The sequence below is a fragment of the Sarcophilus harrisii genome, chromosome 1, assembly GCF_902635505.1.
Source record: "Sarcophilus harrisii chromosome 1, mSarHar1.11, whole genome shotgun sequence".
Classification (NCBI taxonomy): Eukaryota; Metazoa; Chordata; class Mammalia; order Dasyuromorphia; family Dasyuridae; genus Sarcophilus; species Sarcophilus harrisii.
In genome coordinates, this window is record NC_045426.1 from 27,634,868 (window position 1) to 27,651,366 (window position 16,499).

Below are 16,499 nucleotides of genomic sequence, written 5' to 3' on the forward strand. Positions count from 1 at the left end.
TAAAGTAAGCCAAACCAGGGAAGCAAAATACAAAACGACTACAACAATTAAAAGAAAAAAAAATTACAATTCACTTCTATCTCTATTAATGGTTAAAATCACTATATGAAGTGAAAAAGTAAGTCTCTTTACTTGGAATCCCATAAAACCACGGTCAAAAGATCGAATCCTCGATGGACCTTCGCCCAGATTTTACAGAGGAAACAACTATACAGCTGTCATAAAGTTTATCTCCAAATTACAAGGGAATCTGAGATCTGTTTCATTTGCTGATATTTATACTAATAGTAATAGGGAATGAGATTGCTCATTTAATAGCAGATACAAAATTAATTGAAGCAAAATGTTCCCACCCTGTCCCAATCCTTTTACTGGTCCCCTCCTACCACTATGAACCTGTAAAATATCAGAGATATTAGTGCTGAAAAGAACATTTTGGAGAATCTTGTTAAACACATTTTATAAATGGGTAAACTGAGGTCCAGGGAGCTGAGATCAGTCAGTCAATAATCAAAAAGCATTTATTAAGTGCTTATTAAACGTCAGCCACTTTGTTAGGCAGCAGGGACAGAAATAAAAGAGGGAAGAAAAGACAGCCTCTGCTTTCAAAAAGTTTGCTTTTCAGTCAGGGAGACAGCATTATAAATAATGAGATATATATCTATGATATAGATAAAAGAAGTTGGAATTTACTCTCTGATGATAGGCCCCTGCTTGAGACTGGAGGTAGCAGAAACTGACCTACAGACTGCATTCCCCTGACTGCTAGTCGAATTTTTCTTAGCTACCACACCAAATCCCACCAACCTGGCTTCCCAGCTAAGAGTAGAAAGAGGCAAAGAAAACTCCATGCTGTCATCTCCCTGTCCTCTCAACCAAACTGACTTCCATGCTGCATCTCCATTCAGTTCCTTTTGAGTAACACTGATTCATCACCGACAATATGGTCAGGTGTTTACTGGGTATTTGGGTAAGGAGAGAATTTAAGACAAGTTCCCCACAGTTGGCAGTAAATGAGCAAGTTGGAGATTTCAGAGGAGCCCCACAACTCATTAAAAATGAGTGTTTTAGGCAATAACTCCTAAAGCAGGAGATCCCTATGGGTTGTAAATGGTAAAGGAAGGCATGTTAGACTAGACAGGCTGAGACACAAAGAATGGTGGGGGTGTGGACAAACATAAAAGAAAGGAGTTATTCCCAATGGAAAAGGAGCATTTGCCAAAGTGTAGAGGTCAGTCTAAGTTTGGTATGTTCATGGGCCAGTGAAGAATAAGCTTCCACCATAAGAGGGAGGGGATGCGGCTTTACTAATGCCCTCCCCTCATCCTAGGAGTATGCTATAATGGTCTATATGGATCCCTCCCCAGGCTTGGGTCTCCCTGACTTCCATCACAAAAACAAAGATTAATACCTTCATAAAGCTCTAAAGTAAAATGTCAAAGGACATAAAAGTTTAAATCTGACCTATACCTATGGCCATGGCCCACTCTAAATTATCCCAACAGGAGTGAAATTAGCTTGTTAAGGTAGCCACACACCTGCAGAGAAAAATGGACTCTCTCTACATTCCCAGATTAATTCAAGAAGCTTCAGAAGAAAGAGAATAAGTTTTGGGGGCTTTCTGTTGTGTTTTTTTTTGGGGGGGGGGGCTTTGGAGGGGAGGGATGCATCTTTCTTATTTTTAAAAACAGGCAAACAAGCCAGCAGGTATTGTACCTACTTTGTGAGCTAGAAGGATCATACAATCATAGCTGTTAAACAGGAAGGCAAACTTTGAGATCATTTGGTCCAACCCAGGTATTTTTCAGGTAAGAAAACTGGGTTGACTTGTCCAAGATCATGCAAGTATTTGGCTAATGACAGAATCACAAGATCATTGATAGAGAATTGGAAAGGCTTTTAAGTCCAATTCATCCATTTTATTGATGAGGAAACTAAGAAACTGGCAGATTTTATGACTTGCCTAGAGTAACACAGTTACCTTGGGTGAGATGAAAAGAACTCAGATTTTCCTGACTTAGCACAATTACTGGAGCAAAATGTTCTGAAGTCCAAGTCAATACCCTAACCATTACAACTGCTGTTTTTTGGTAGCCAAGTCAATATGGCTCACACCCACTCCCTTCTTTCTCCCATTCCAGTTTCCATCCCCCATACTTTTCCAAAGACTATGTGTTCCTGATTCTTGGAATGTCACCCCAACTCCGCCCCACCACATACACGGTGACTTTGTTTCTCCATACTTCTCTGGGTTGCTTTTCATGTAATATCCTTGAACAAAACTTTTTATTCTTTATATTCCTAGCATCTAGTACAATGCATGGCACACAAAAAGGGCTCATTAAATGCTCACCGAAGTAGCAGGGTCAAGTGTAGAACCCAGTTGCTTTGACTATAAAGCCAGAGTGCCTTTCTTTGTTCCTCTTGTCCTCCTTTTTATTTATTATTATTAATATATAATTATAATTATATATAAAAATATAATTAATATTACTATTAACAATTGAGACAATTGTTAATATCTAGCAATTCTCACAAAGGAGATCTAGAGTGTGGAATCAGATTTAGTGTCAGTTTTGAGCCCTGCTACTGGGCTCTCCTGGATTTCACAAATCTAAAGGTCAGAAATGGAGGAATGTGAGTGGTCATCTAATCCAACTCCTACCCAAGAAAGACTTTCTACAATTTCCTATGCTTGATATCTTCAACACTGGGCAGCTCACTACTTCCTGAAGCAGCTCTCCATTTCCTCCCTCCATTTTCTCCACCAAATTCTAATATGTTTCAGAAGGGACCACCTCTGCCCTTTCAGATTTTAAAATAATTTAATTAATTAATTAATTAAAATAATTTAAAATAATTTTTTTTAAAAATTAAAATAATCATAATAATACTATTGTTCATTAGGCAGTACTAATGCCTAATCTCATTAGGAACAACTCAAGGGGAAAAACCTTAGAATAACCTTAGAATAAACAAATATCTATTGTTTATCAGATACTAAATACTGTGCTAGTACACAAGCACTAGGTTAGAAAGAAAGGCAAGAACCTGGGGGAGAGGGTGGAGGGAGGGAGAGGAAAAGTCGGAACAGAAGTGAATGCAAAGAATAATGTTATAAAAAATTACCCAGGCATGGGCTCTGTTAATAAAAAGTTGTAATTATGAAAAAAAAAAAAAAAAAAAAAAGGAAGGAAGGAAGGAAGAAAGGCAAGAACAGTCTCTGCTGTCAAGGCTCTAATAGAGAAGATAAAATGTAAAGGACTAAGTATACACAAGATGCTAATAGTATACAGTAGAGAGAGCCAACAAGAATCTCACCAGCAGGGGTCCATCTAGCAGGCTTGTAGTCTCTTGACACTCTGTGGATACCAGTAGGCACAAATTACAATTTCAAGGAGTCTATTTTTTACTCTCTATATTGACAGGGGAACATTTTTTTGAGAATCTCCTATAGACTGAATCTTCACCTTTCCATTGCTTTTTAAGTGAAACTTAGAAAAACCTTATCCTGAATTTAAAAAAAAAAAATTAGAATTATATTTAATTAATTTTCTAGTTATTGGAATTACTGGAATTAATTACTAGAATTAAAAAAATGCATCCTTTTTATTCTTAAGTCATAAGAGGTATCAAAATTAAAAGAGAAAATTACAGGAGACAATATAACTACTAGGAGAATGGAAGAAAGTAGGAGAGGGAGTAAATACAAGGAATAATAAAGTTAGGTACAATAGTGAACATGTGTTGGAAGATATTAAGGAAGCGATTGTAGTGAAAAGTTTGATCAAAAACAAGTGAGTAGGTAAAGATAATGAGATGAGCTTTTTTATTGTTGTTGTTGTTATTGTTGCTAAGGCAACTGGGGTTAAATGGCTTGCCCAGGGTCACACAGCCAGGAAGTATCAAGGGTCTGAGGTCAAATTTGAACTCAGGTTTTCCTTCAGGGCTGGTGCTCTATCCACTACACCATCTAGCTGCCCCAGATGAGCATTCTAAAACCTCAACATGTATTTTGAGTCCTCCTCCCCACTCCTCTCCATCAACCTCTCCTTCTTTAGCTTCTTGCTCATCATCCTTGATCAACTCGAGCTGTTTATTTGCTTTGTTCTTTCTCATTTTCCCCCCAGGATCTCCAATAAAGAATGCACATTCTGTTCTATCTGGGTCAACTCCATCTTAATTGTCTAAAGTTCATCACCTTTCAATTTGCCAGAATTGGATGAAGAGCCCCAATTGGAATTGAAGTCCCTTTTGCCTCTGTAGGAAGTGGGTCCTGACATAAGGTGGCATTTTGAGGGCACCACTGCATGAGCAATGGGAGGACAAGGTAGTACATAGGCTGAGTAGTTTTGTACAGCCTGTCATAATCTCATTGAAAATCATTATCTTGTTCAAAGGAAGAGCCTCATATCTCAGCTTCAGAATGCTTTACACCTACTCTTTCTCAATTTTCTTTTGCCTCTGAGACCAGATTAATATCTAGCACCTGGCCAGCAATCATTCTGCCATCCTCTCTTGCCACAATAGCACAAACAATATCAGTCTTCCTAACAACCAAAGTGTTGAGATTCCCAATGAAGACATGGGAGTTCGAGGAATGGGGGTCAGTTTTGTAGGTGACATTTCTGGCCATGATGTATGATAAGCCTGCATTTCTTTAAAGCAACTTTAAAAAGTTGTGTTTAGCAGGGAAAAGTCTGACCAGAAATTTCTCTCCAAGCAAAAATGCTTATAAAATACCGAGATGTGTCTCTGACAGATTTTGTCCATTGAGAAAGGAACAAAAATAAAATAATAATCAAGTCTGCAGGTCAATCTCATTTCAACATGATAAGAAGGATCTTTTTCCCTCTTTCACCTAATGAGAAGAAAGTGCTAGGTTCCCTTGTATGGACTTTCACAGATAATCAATTTATACAGATACACACACACACACACACACACACGTGTGTGTGTGTGTGTGTGTGTGTATCAGGCTTATTGTAATCTATATGAAACCCAATGGTGTAGGAGAGGGAGGGAAACAATATCACACTGACCTTATCCAATCAAAACAACTGACTTACAGACCCACACAGAAAGTCAAGAACTACAGGGTAGGTCTGACAAAGGGACTGGCCAACTGCAGCAATAAAGAGCTTGACATGATTGTGACCAGGGAACACTTTGGGCAGGAGAAGGGGGAGTTCAGCGCCAAAATCATTTGTGAAATTCTTGACTCAGTCTATGTTATTTGAAAATAAGAAACTTTGAAATAAAGGAGAGAAATTCAAAACAAAGCCATATATTTGTTTATAATTTTATATTTATATTATAATTTATTACAATTTTTTTATAATTTTATATTTTTTTATATTTTATAATATTATGCTCTTAGGAAATGCTAGGCTGATTTTTTTTTTTAATCAAGTTAGTCTCCAGAACATTTGAGCCCACTAGACAATGAGTTCCACGGAGGATCTGGTTTGACTTCTTTGATTCTTCCCCTTCAAAACAGCTTTCACCTTGTGTTGTAACAATTTCCTGGGTTTTGCTTATTTTTTTTTCAGCTTGCTCCAGAGCTCTCAAACCACAGAGAGATTTTTCTAAGAGCTCTTTGCCTAACATTTCCTGGCCCAGAACCCACAGCAATCCTGCATTCCTCTTCTTCCACTTCAGGAATAGACTATATTTCTTTAGCCTCGAATCCTTTGGCCTAAATAAATCTATAGTCATTTCTTTTTTTCTTAGTATTTTTTTACTCCACATTTGGGAATTTATCAGTGTCAGGGAACTTCTAATGTGGGAAATTCTCTTCACAATACAGGTGAGCAAATGGCTCACAACTTTAAGAGGATTACCTGAGATATCCAGGGGAGACATGACCTGTCCACAGTCACAAGCAGCAGTTCTGCCAAATACAAGATTTGAACTCAGATCTTCCTGACCTTCATATCCACTAGGTCAGGGGTCCTCAAACTTTTTAAATAGGGGGCCAGTTCAGTTCACTGTCCCTCAGACTGTGGAGGGCCAGACTATAGTAAAAGCAAAAACTTTGTTTTGTGGGCCTTTAAATAAAGAAACTTCATAGCCCTGGGTGAGGGGGATAAACGTCCTCAGCTGCTGTATCTGGTCCGCGGGCTGTAGTTTGAGGACCTCTGTGACTAGGTGATGCTAGATCCCTTTAGAAAAGTCTATCAGCATCATCTCCGATTGCTTGTTTTCTTGGGGAGGGGACAAGGGAGGGAAGAAAAGGAAGAAAAGGTCAGAACTCAACATGCTACAAAAATGAATGTTGAAGATTGTCTTTATATGTGGAGAAAATAAAATACTTTTAAATGAGGGGTGGGAGGGAAGTATCAAAGCTCATATAACAAGTCATGCTGATAAAAGGCTTAAAAAGTCATAAACCATTTTCCTCACAACTCTATTAGGAAATGAGATAATTATTATTAACATTATTTTGTTGATGATCTGCCTGAGGCTTAGGGAGGTATAAATGATATCTGCAATGTAGCACAGCAACTAAACATTGGAACTTGAATCCCAAATCTCCAAGTTCAGCATCCTTCTAGATACTATATGCTACTTCTTCTCCCCCAAGAGGAGGAGGAGGAGGAGGAGGAGAAGGAGGAGGAGGAGGAAGAGGAGGGATAGATGTAGTGGTAGTAGTAGTAATAGTGGTGATGATGGTGGTAGTAGTGCTGCTGCTATTGAGGCTAGTATTGGTAGGAGGAAGAAGAAGAAAAAGAAGAAATTTTTAAAAATACAGCTAACAAATGGGCATATCATATAAAATGTGCTAGAAACCATGCTAAGTGCTTTACAATCATTATCTCATTTGAACAACTCTGGGAGGTGGTGCAAGTTGGCATAATAGACAGACTTCCTTGCCCAGATTTAGGAAAACTGATCTTCATCTGTTTAAATCTGGCCACAGACACTTCTTAGCTGTGTGATCCTGGAAAAGTCACTTTGCCCTATTTGTCTCAGTTTCCTCATCTGTAAAATGAACTAGAGAAGAATGGTAAACCACTGCAGTATCTTTGTCAAGAAAACCCTAAATGGGGTCATGAAGAACTGGATATGACTGAAACTAATCCACAAGAACAACAAAAGTGGAAGTAAGTGAAATTATTATCTCCATTTTTCTTCAGGAGATAACTGAGGTAAACAGAGAGCAACTGACTTGTCCATGGTCACTCATCCTGTAAGTGTCTGGGTCCAAATTTGACTTCAAATCTTCCTCATTCCAGGTAATGCAATGTGTAGCTGCCTCCCAGAGTTCCCTTTTCCTAACTCTTTCTCACACTGAAGGATTGGGCTACAGAAAGTCAAAAACATGAAGCTGTAGACATCCTGAAATAATCTTCCACAGCATCAGTCAGGAAGTCCTCTATTCATAGACAAGCACAATTATGGAGTTGGAGGGCTGAGATTCAAGGGCTCTCCTCCTTACTCCTGTGGGATCGTGGGTAATTCTAGTACATGAGCATTTCTCACACAGCTACTTGAGGCCCCCTAGTTCTAGGTTACAGACATTCCCACCCTCAAGCACTTGTATTACACTGGGGGAGGGAGATTTCTAGGGGTGGAGCGATACAACACCCAAGTGGCAGTCAGGATTTGAAGTCAACTAGAGTAGAAAAAGCAGTCCTCAGGATACAAGTTCAAATCTCTTATCTGATGGGTATTATCTGTGGGATTTTGAGCAGGTTAGTTAACTTCTGTGCCTCAGTTTCCCCATCTCTAAAACCCTGCATACAGTAAGCATTTAGTAGATGTTGAATGGAATAAATGAATGGGATGGGAAGATGACAATCAGGTCTTTCTTATGAAACTACACTGATACAAATAACTTTTTTTAAAATGCAAGAAGCCGCAAAAATCAGCGAGCCAACTCGTCGGCATGATACAATTACCTATTTTCTATGCAGAAAGAGTCTGGTAAAATGCCAACTCAGAGCACAGCACGGAGTCAAGTTAGTGTATCGGCATTTCCAAGGCCGGTATGTGAATTCGTATTCCTGACCCTTTTTGCCTGGAATCTCTTCTCAGGAGACTTTTATCAAATTGCATTCACATGTATGAAATTCCTCTCCCTCGGCACCAATGACCACGAGGCAGTTGCCAAGTATTAAAATCATTTTCTCCAGTCAAAGTGTTCTTAAAGGAGTCAGAATGGGTTGTCACAGAGCCCACTGCAATTGGCTGGTGCTTCTCCTCCCCTCAAACCCTGCTTTTATTTCAGAACTGAGAGCTGAAGCAGCCCCAGATTATGAAATGGGTGCAAAGCTAAAAGACAGCTATAGATAGACAATGTTCACAATGAACTAGGAAAAACAGCTAACAGTAAAATAAATGTTTGTAAATGACTTTGGCAGACAGAGTAAGTACGAGAAACAATACTGGAGGGGATGGTTAATAATGAGTGGTGACAAGCTTGGGAGAGAGAAAGTCTTTTAGAAAAAAAAAAAAATCTTGACTTTTCGAAGCAGAAATAAATTGAGTGTTCCACACTGAATATGTTCAGTTCTCCAAGAGTCTTTGTCTAGATGAAATATTCAAGATGGAAAACCTCTCAGTAAAAAATAATGAAAGCAAATCCTGTCAACAATAATTTCATCTTTCCTAGACTTCGTTTCATAGAAGCAGCTAATTAAACAAACTCAAGATTAAAAGAGAACACAGATGAGATGTTGGATCATAGAATCATAAACCTAATGCCCTCTCTTTTTGCAGAAAAGGAAACCAAGGCACAGAGTAGAAATGAGTCACATAGGATTCAAATTTAGAATTGAAGGGACCTCCAACCCCTTAATTCTTCAGAAGACAAAGCAAGCCTGGAAACTTTAAGGGTCAAAGTACACAGCTTGTAAAATGCCTAAAAAAGGCAGGATTTGACCTCAGATGTTTCCAGGATTCTTAAGCTCACCAACTGAACAGTGTCATCACCCAATGCAATAAATTAAAATTGACCTTCCTGACAATCATAGAGCTACAACAACTCTGAACAGAACCCCAAAATGCTTATCTAGGGTGACATTTCTTTTTTGTACATTTTTATTTTTTTTCTGGTTTCATATGCATATTAAATTTTTAATAGGCATTTCTTTATGAATCATGTTGGAAGGAAAAAAATCAGAAGAAAAAGGAAAAACTATGAGAGAGAGAAAAAACAACAGAAAAAAAAGTGAATGTAGCATGTTTTTATTTTCCTTTAATCTCCATAGTTCTCTTTCTGGATGCAAGTGTTGTTTTCTTTCTAAAGTTTATTAGGATTGCCTTGGATTACTGAACCCCTAAGAAGAACCAAGTTTTTCCCAGTTGATCACGTCACAATCTTGCTGTTATTTGTACAATGTATTCTTAGTTCTGCTTATTTCACTCACCATCAGTTTGTATAAATCTTTGCAGGACCTTCTAAAATCACCTTTTTCATCATTTTTAATAGAAAAATAATATTATATTACTCTCACATACCATATCTTATTCAGTCATTCTCCAACTGATGGGCATCTATTCGTGCTCCAATTCTTTGTAGGGCAAAGCTTCTTAAAGTGTGGATCAGAGTTCTGATGGACCTGGCCATCCTCAGCAACGAAATCAACCAAATCATTTCCAATGGAGCAATAATGAACTGAACCAGCTACGCCCAAAGAAAGAACTCTGGGAGATGACTAAAAACCATTACATTGAATTCCCAATCCCTATATTTATGCCCACCTGCATTTTTGATTTCCTTCACAAGCTAATTGTACAATATTTCAGAGTCTGATTCTTTTTGTACAGCAAAATAATGGTTTGGTCATGTATACTTATTGTGCATCTAATTTATATTTTAATATATTTAACATCTACTGATCATCCTGCCATCTGGAGGAGCGGGTGGGGGGTAAGAGGTGAAAAATTGGAACAAGAGGTTTGGCATTTGTTAATGCTTTAAAGTTACCCATGCATGTAATCTGTAAATAAAAGGCTATTAAATAAAAAATAAATAAATAAAAAATAAAGTGTGGGTCAGAACGCCATTTGGGATTCATGAGGATAAATGCGGGGGTCATAAAAAAAATTGATGACAATAAAAAGTTCCTGAATGCAATGACCAAAAACTAATTCAAAATCAAACACATAATGAATCTGAAGTGATTCTGGCAGTGCTTGTCCATGTTACATGGAGGAACTCCACCGTAGCCTAAGTTCTGAACATACAACCTGCACACTTTGCACTGTACTTGAACAAACACTGTCAGAAACACCTCAGTTCAGATTCAAAAGAGAGTAGGGGAAAACTTTCAGGTGAAAAGAGGTTGAAAATGGAAAAAAAAAATGTAAGAAGCTCTGGTCCAGAGGATACAAAAACACTGACTTCAGCCTCTATCCACCCAATCAGGGTAATTTTTAAGCCAAAAAAAAAAAAAAAAAAAAGCCTGGGGAGGAGGGGAGGTATGGAAAGAGAAGGGGCCTCTGGGAAAACTCAGAAGGGGAATGATTCTGTCTTTAAAAGTATTTGAAAAGCTGTCTTACCCAAGAGGATTAGTCTTATTCCATTTGGCCCCAAGGGGAAAAACTAAGAGAAACAGGTAAAGGTTTCAGGAAGATATATTTAAAGCTTTATGTCAAGAAAACTTTCCTAACAATAAGACCTGTCCCAAAGGGGAATGGATTATTTCAGGAGCTATGCTGTTTCCCATCCCTGCAAGTTTTCAAGAAAAAGATGAAATGGTCCCTGTTGTATATGCTATGGAAGGGACTTCCTCGGATATGGGTTGGAATAGATTCCTGCTGAGTGTGTGTGTGTGTGTGTGTGTGTGTGTGTGTGTGTGTGTTGCTTCTGAAAATGGTGATGAAACATGCTCAAAGAAAAGTGACCTTGTGTCTGATTCCAGACTCAAACACAAAACCTCCTTCAAGTCAAGTCAAAGAAGAAAGCATGTATTTACCACCTACTATATGCCACACACTGTGCTAAGCAGTCAGGGCACAAAGGATGATAAATGCAATACTTGCCTTCAGGGAGGTTACAATCTAAACTGGGAACAACATAAATATTCAGTTGCATCTGAAAATAAGGATGAAACAAGCCCAGAGACAGTGACCTTGTTATCTGATTCCAGAATAAAACACAGAACTTCCTTTAAGTCAAGTCAAAGAAGGAAGCATATGTTGTGCACCTACTATTTGTCAGTCAGTGCACAAATGATGGTAAAAGCTACACCTGCCCTTGAGGTCACAATGTAAACTGGGAAAGGAGGTAAATATTCAGTTATGTACAAACAAGATACCACGCTGGAAAAATTAGAGATAATCTAAGAGGGAAGCAAAAGAAATAGACTGAAGATAAAAATCTGTAATGACAACTGATTTTAACTTGCTCTTATGATAATAAAAGAGATTGGACCCATTGTCCCTAACCATATTTTATCAAAATCCCCAGTTTTGAAAAACACATCACAAAACAACCAAATTTCATTGACATTAGTCATCTAAAAACAAAATTAAGTCTACTGTCATAGAGAAACAATGCTACAAATAGTACTTTTGATATATGCATAATTTCATATTAATTATTTTTGAGTGGAAAATACTAATAACATTGATGTTTTCTCTCAAAAGCTTTCTTTATAACATTTCAAAGACAAAGATTCTAAGAAAAAAGTTTGGAAAATCTTGAACTCAATCATGAAGTCAATATTTAAATTGACTTATCTTTCCTCCCAAACAGATTCTCCTTCTTAAATTCTTTATTTCTTTTAAGGGCCCAACACCATCCTTCCAGGTACCCAAGTTCACAGGCTGGAAGTCATCTTGACTTCATCATCATAGCATAATGCATAATCCATCCATTCCCAAGTCTTGCAAATATTATCTCTTCAACATCTCTCAATCTTTTTCTATTAATTTCCATTAAAACATCTAATGCCATAGTCCAAGCCCCCATTATCTCTCATCTGGACTATTGGGACTTCTTTCTAATTGGTACCCTTATTTTTAATCTCCTCTGTCTCTATTCCATTCTCCAAACAACTGTTAAACTGACATTTCTCAGCACAGATCTGCCATTCCCTTGTTCAAGAAGCTTCCTTGTCTCCCCAAGACCTCCAGGAGGAAACACGACCCTTAGACTTGCTTGCTCATCTCCGTACATGACATTTCATTTCCCATCTCTATATAATTTTGATAGTTGGTGTCCAAAGCCTCAAACTCATTCCCTCATCATTAGATCCTCTCAGAGTGCTGAGTTTCTTTTAACACTTAGATTAAATGTCACATTGACCTAGGGCTGCTAGCCGATTAGTGAGAATAGCACTGGCTTTAACAGTCAGAAGACATGGTTTTAAATCCTGGCTCTGTTTCGTACCATTTGTGCAACCTTGTCTAAGTCACTTAAAGTTCACTGAACTTTCATTTTCTCATCTGAAAAATATGAAAGTCAGATGAGTTTTATCTTTCCTAAGCTTAAAATTTAAGATTCTATAATGATACAGGAGAACTTTCTTGATTTTCTGAGATACTAAATACTTTTCCTACTTTATGATTTTTTTTTGTTTATTGTTATTTTTTTATTTAACCTTAAAGAATATAATTTCCTTGAAGGCAGAGGATCTTTTTTATCCCCCAGAATTGAGTAAAGCCTATTACACATTAAAGGTCTCCATAAATAATTATTGACAACAGGAAAAAAAAAGCAACATTGAATGCTGGGTAGTCAAAATTCCCACATTTGATCCTAGAAAAGAGATATGAAAATGAACCTCTCTCCTTTCTTTGCAGAGGTGGTGGCCTAGGAGAATGGAAAACAACACATATTTTGAGTCATATTTTGATTAATATAGCTGAGCTGGGTTTTTTTCCCCCCATTCTTTTTTTATTCTCCGCTATAAGGACTCATTCTCTTGAAAGAAAAGGAAAACGTGGTATTAGAAAATAAAGGCAATGTAAGAAATATTTTTTAATTGTTGAATGAATTCTTATTTTTAAAAGTTATATCTACAAAAAAAAAATCTGCCTATGTATAGATAGGCCAGTCCAAATACCAAAACAATTCAGTGAATATCTATGACTCAGCAGTAGAAGAACAAACAAGCTTTCCCTGTCCATATAGGGATGATTTTTTTTGTTGTTGTTGTTGCCTAGATAGTCCAAAAGAAAGTGTTCAGGTCTGAAGGTGCCCCTTAGCCCATAGTTAACTGACTAGCAAGATAGGCGACTCAGAAGCAAGAAGAAGGAAACCACACTAGGATTAAAAATTTGCCACACATAATCCACAAATTGGATGATCCACGTGTGTCTCATCAAGAGTTGGCGATAGCTTCTAGCAACCTCACATCTGGCTCTGTTTGGACTCCTCGGCTTTTTTTTTTTTTTTTCATATATATAAAAAGCTGCTACACACACACACACATACACACTCTTTTGTGAGATAAAACCTTCAGATCAACAGATGTTATTACCCACAAGACACAGAAGACTCATTCGTATAGTAAACAACCAATAAGGACAGAATCAAGATAAGGTAATCAGTTCCTATATTTTCTTGAAAATGACAAGTTTTTAAATATTAAACCTGGTAAAATAAAAGGCTGATCTGGTAAAATAAAAGGCTGAGTTCCATAAAAGATAGGGCCCTGACAAGAAGCCTGCCTTCAAATCTCATTAAAGACACTTATTGTGTGACTCTGCTCAAGTGGCTCACCTTCTATGAGCCTCTATTTCCCCATCTGTAAAATGAAGCACTGAGAGCACTCACTTCTCACTTAGTTGTTTTGAGGATCCCAAGGATTTTTTTTTTGGGGGGGGTGGAGATTAGGGGAAAAAGGAGATAGGATCCCATCTCCTCTTTCACTTAATCCAAAAAAAAAAAAAAATCTAAATAATAAAGTAAATAAATTCTTAATAGAATAGGTCCTAGGCCATACCCCACTTGGTCATTGTTTGGGCTCTAATTGGTGCATAGGGAATGTAAATAACAATTGTTTTTGGCTTGATCAGAAACTCTGAGGGTCTTCCCCCCCCCCCCCCCGACCCCCAGATATATATGGAGACATATATATATAGATACTAGGTAAAAAAAGCCATTCTCGGGCTTATTTCTTACCTCGACTTAATCACTAAGTGGATAATGCTTTAAGTCAGACTGATACCTATTGAAGATTTTAGCTTAAAAAGGTCAAGGTCTCTCACTGTATCCAAGAACATCTTCAGTGCTCCTGATCTTTATCTTGTTACTGGACCTAGAGGGTTCTGGAGGGGAAAGTGAGGCAGGTGACTTTGCCCAGTCCTCCCTCACTTCAATTCAATTCAATTCACTTGCACATCATGGCATCAATTCCCTAATGTCATGGCCTTCTTCGAGAAGGAAGGACAAACAACAATCATACACTGATATCTTCCCAGGTCAGTGCACCTTTTTGGTCAATTAGAAAATTAAGGTTTTAAATCAATTATGAACAAAGCCCAGATTTCCCCTATTCCATTATCAATTAAAGGTATAAACATGGGCACAAACAAGCCATCCCTACTTGGGAGAAGTTATGCAAGCACCCTGTCACTGAATGAAGGTGGATAAAACCCACTTATCTTGTGGACACAGGGAATGTCTTGTGGCTGGTTAAAGAGAATCCATCAAATATGGAAATATGTTTAAAATGATTGTACAAACATGACCCAGCTATAACAGGTTGTTTGCTGTCTTAGGAAGTGGGGAGGAAGAGAAGGAGGGAGGAAAAAAAATGGAATTTACAATCTTACAAAAATGAATGTTGAAAATTATCTTTACATACAATTGGAAAAAATAAAATGCTATTAAGAGAGAAAAAGAGACAGACAGACAGACAAGACACACGGGGGATAGCAATCAGTCAGGACCCAGGGAATTAACAAGCCAGTATTCCAAGAGCTATGGTATCTCAGAACCAGCCAAGCCCCTGAGATGGAATCGCTCTTAAAGTGGAAAAGAGAAGAAGGAATCTCTTTCCCCTATACTAGAAGAAAACCTTGTGAACTTCCACAAGTTGGAAGATTTGAACTTTCCATCAGTAGCTGTAGTTTTCAGAGTCTCCAGGACAACAGGTGCTGAGACATGACCAAAGGAAACCAGGCACAAATCTATATGGGCAATCTCAGGACTTTCCCAGGGAATCAATCATATGAAATAGCTAAGAGTTATACTGATAAGGATTCCACAAAAGAAGAAAAAGGTTTCCAACCATCAGAAGCTGTGAGTTATCTCTTGGTCACATGAGTTTTCTGAGCCTGAGCTTACTCTTTCCCAAGAACCTTTAGTATGCAAGGAAATAATATATCCCAGACTTTAGCCTCAGTTGGGGGAGGAGATGTTTTTCTGCAACAAATGGTAAATATCACTTTCTAAAACTAATCAGTTGTGGTTGGTTAACTGATGATCAATGGGGACCATGCTGGGTGGGGGTTTGTGAGTAAAAGTACTAGAGAAATCCCCTAAATCCTTCAGGGATCTGTAGATCTGTGGAGAGTAATCTGACTTCCCTTTAAGGCCACAGCCCACCAAAGAGAGTAGAAGTTGGGAAGCAGCTTCAGAAGGGGTTCTTAATATGGGGATTCCCTTTCTACCGCACAGCACCATTTTGAATCATTAATTCTCTGAGCTTTGGTGGCCTAATTATTATTATTATCAATACCACCTTCACATATAACTCATGGGTTTATTATGAGGATCAAACAGATTATTTTATGAAATGGCTTTGAAAAAAATATTTAAAGTATATACAATTAGGTGTTGTTTTAACTAGGAAACCTGCAGGAACAAGATAAATACATGTCTTGATATGGGAAAGAAGCCAAAGACCTTATTTTATACTTGAGGAAACTGAGGGAAATTATATGATTTGCCCAACAAATCAACAGACATTATGAAGTTTCTATCCTGTACCAGGAACTTTACTAGGCATTTGGAAATAATGAAAAAATTAAACACTCTCTCCCTTTAAAAGGTTTAAATTAACAGGAACGGATACACATGTATACATCCATTTATGTTTATACATATAGATAGGTATGGGCATTATGTACATTATATATATGTATATTATCAGTGAGCATATATTATGTTAAGATTTGAAATCTATTTTCCATACATTATGTCATTCGATCCTCATACCAAACTTTGAGGGGTGTAATACCCATTCCACAGTTGAGGAAAATGGGCCTTGAGAAGTGGTTGAACCATAACTAATGTCAAAGGTAGCCCTTCCAAATTGCAAGCCTAACACCCTAGCCACTCAACTACACAAAAATGGATTTCAAACCCAGGTCTTCTGATTCTCCCAGTCAACGTATCAAGAAGGAAACTGTCCTGGGGGGACAAGAAAGAAAAAGGGGCCACACTCTCAACATCATGAGCAATCTTGGAAAGTGACCAATGCTTTTTTCAAATTGAACCAATGAATGTTGCCAAGCCACAAAGCTGTTCCTTCTTAAATAAGATTAACACACACACACACACACACACACACACACACATATACACACACACACAA

At 37.8% G+C, this 16,499-nt stretch overlaps 1 protein-coding gene and 1 pseudogene across 1 annotated transcript in view; both read right to left on the minus strand.

Moving 5' to 3' along the window:
* The window catches only part of MAGI1 (membrane associated guanylate kinase, WW and PDZ domain containing 1), a 691,778-nt gene that overhangs the window by 546,100 nt on the left and 129,179 nt on the right, over nucleotides 1-16,499 (minus strand). The gene's annotated exons all lie outside the window — the stretch shown is intronic.
* On the minus strand, nucleotides 3,937-5,292 carry LOC111719429 (annotated as a pseudogene).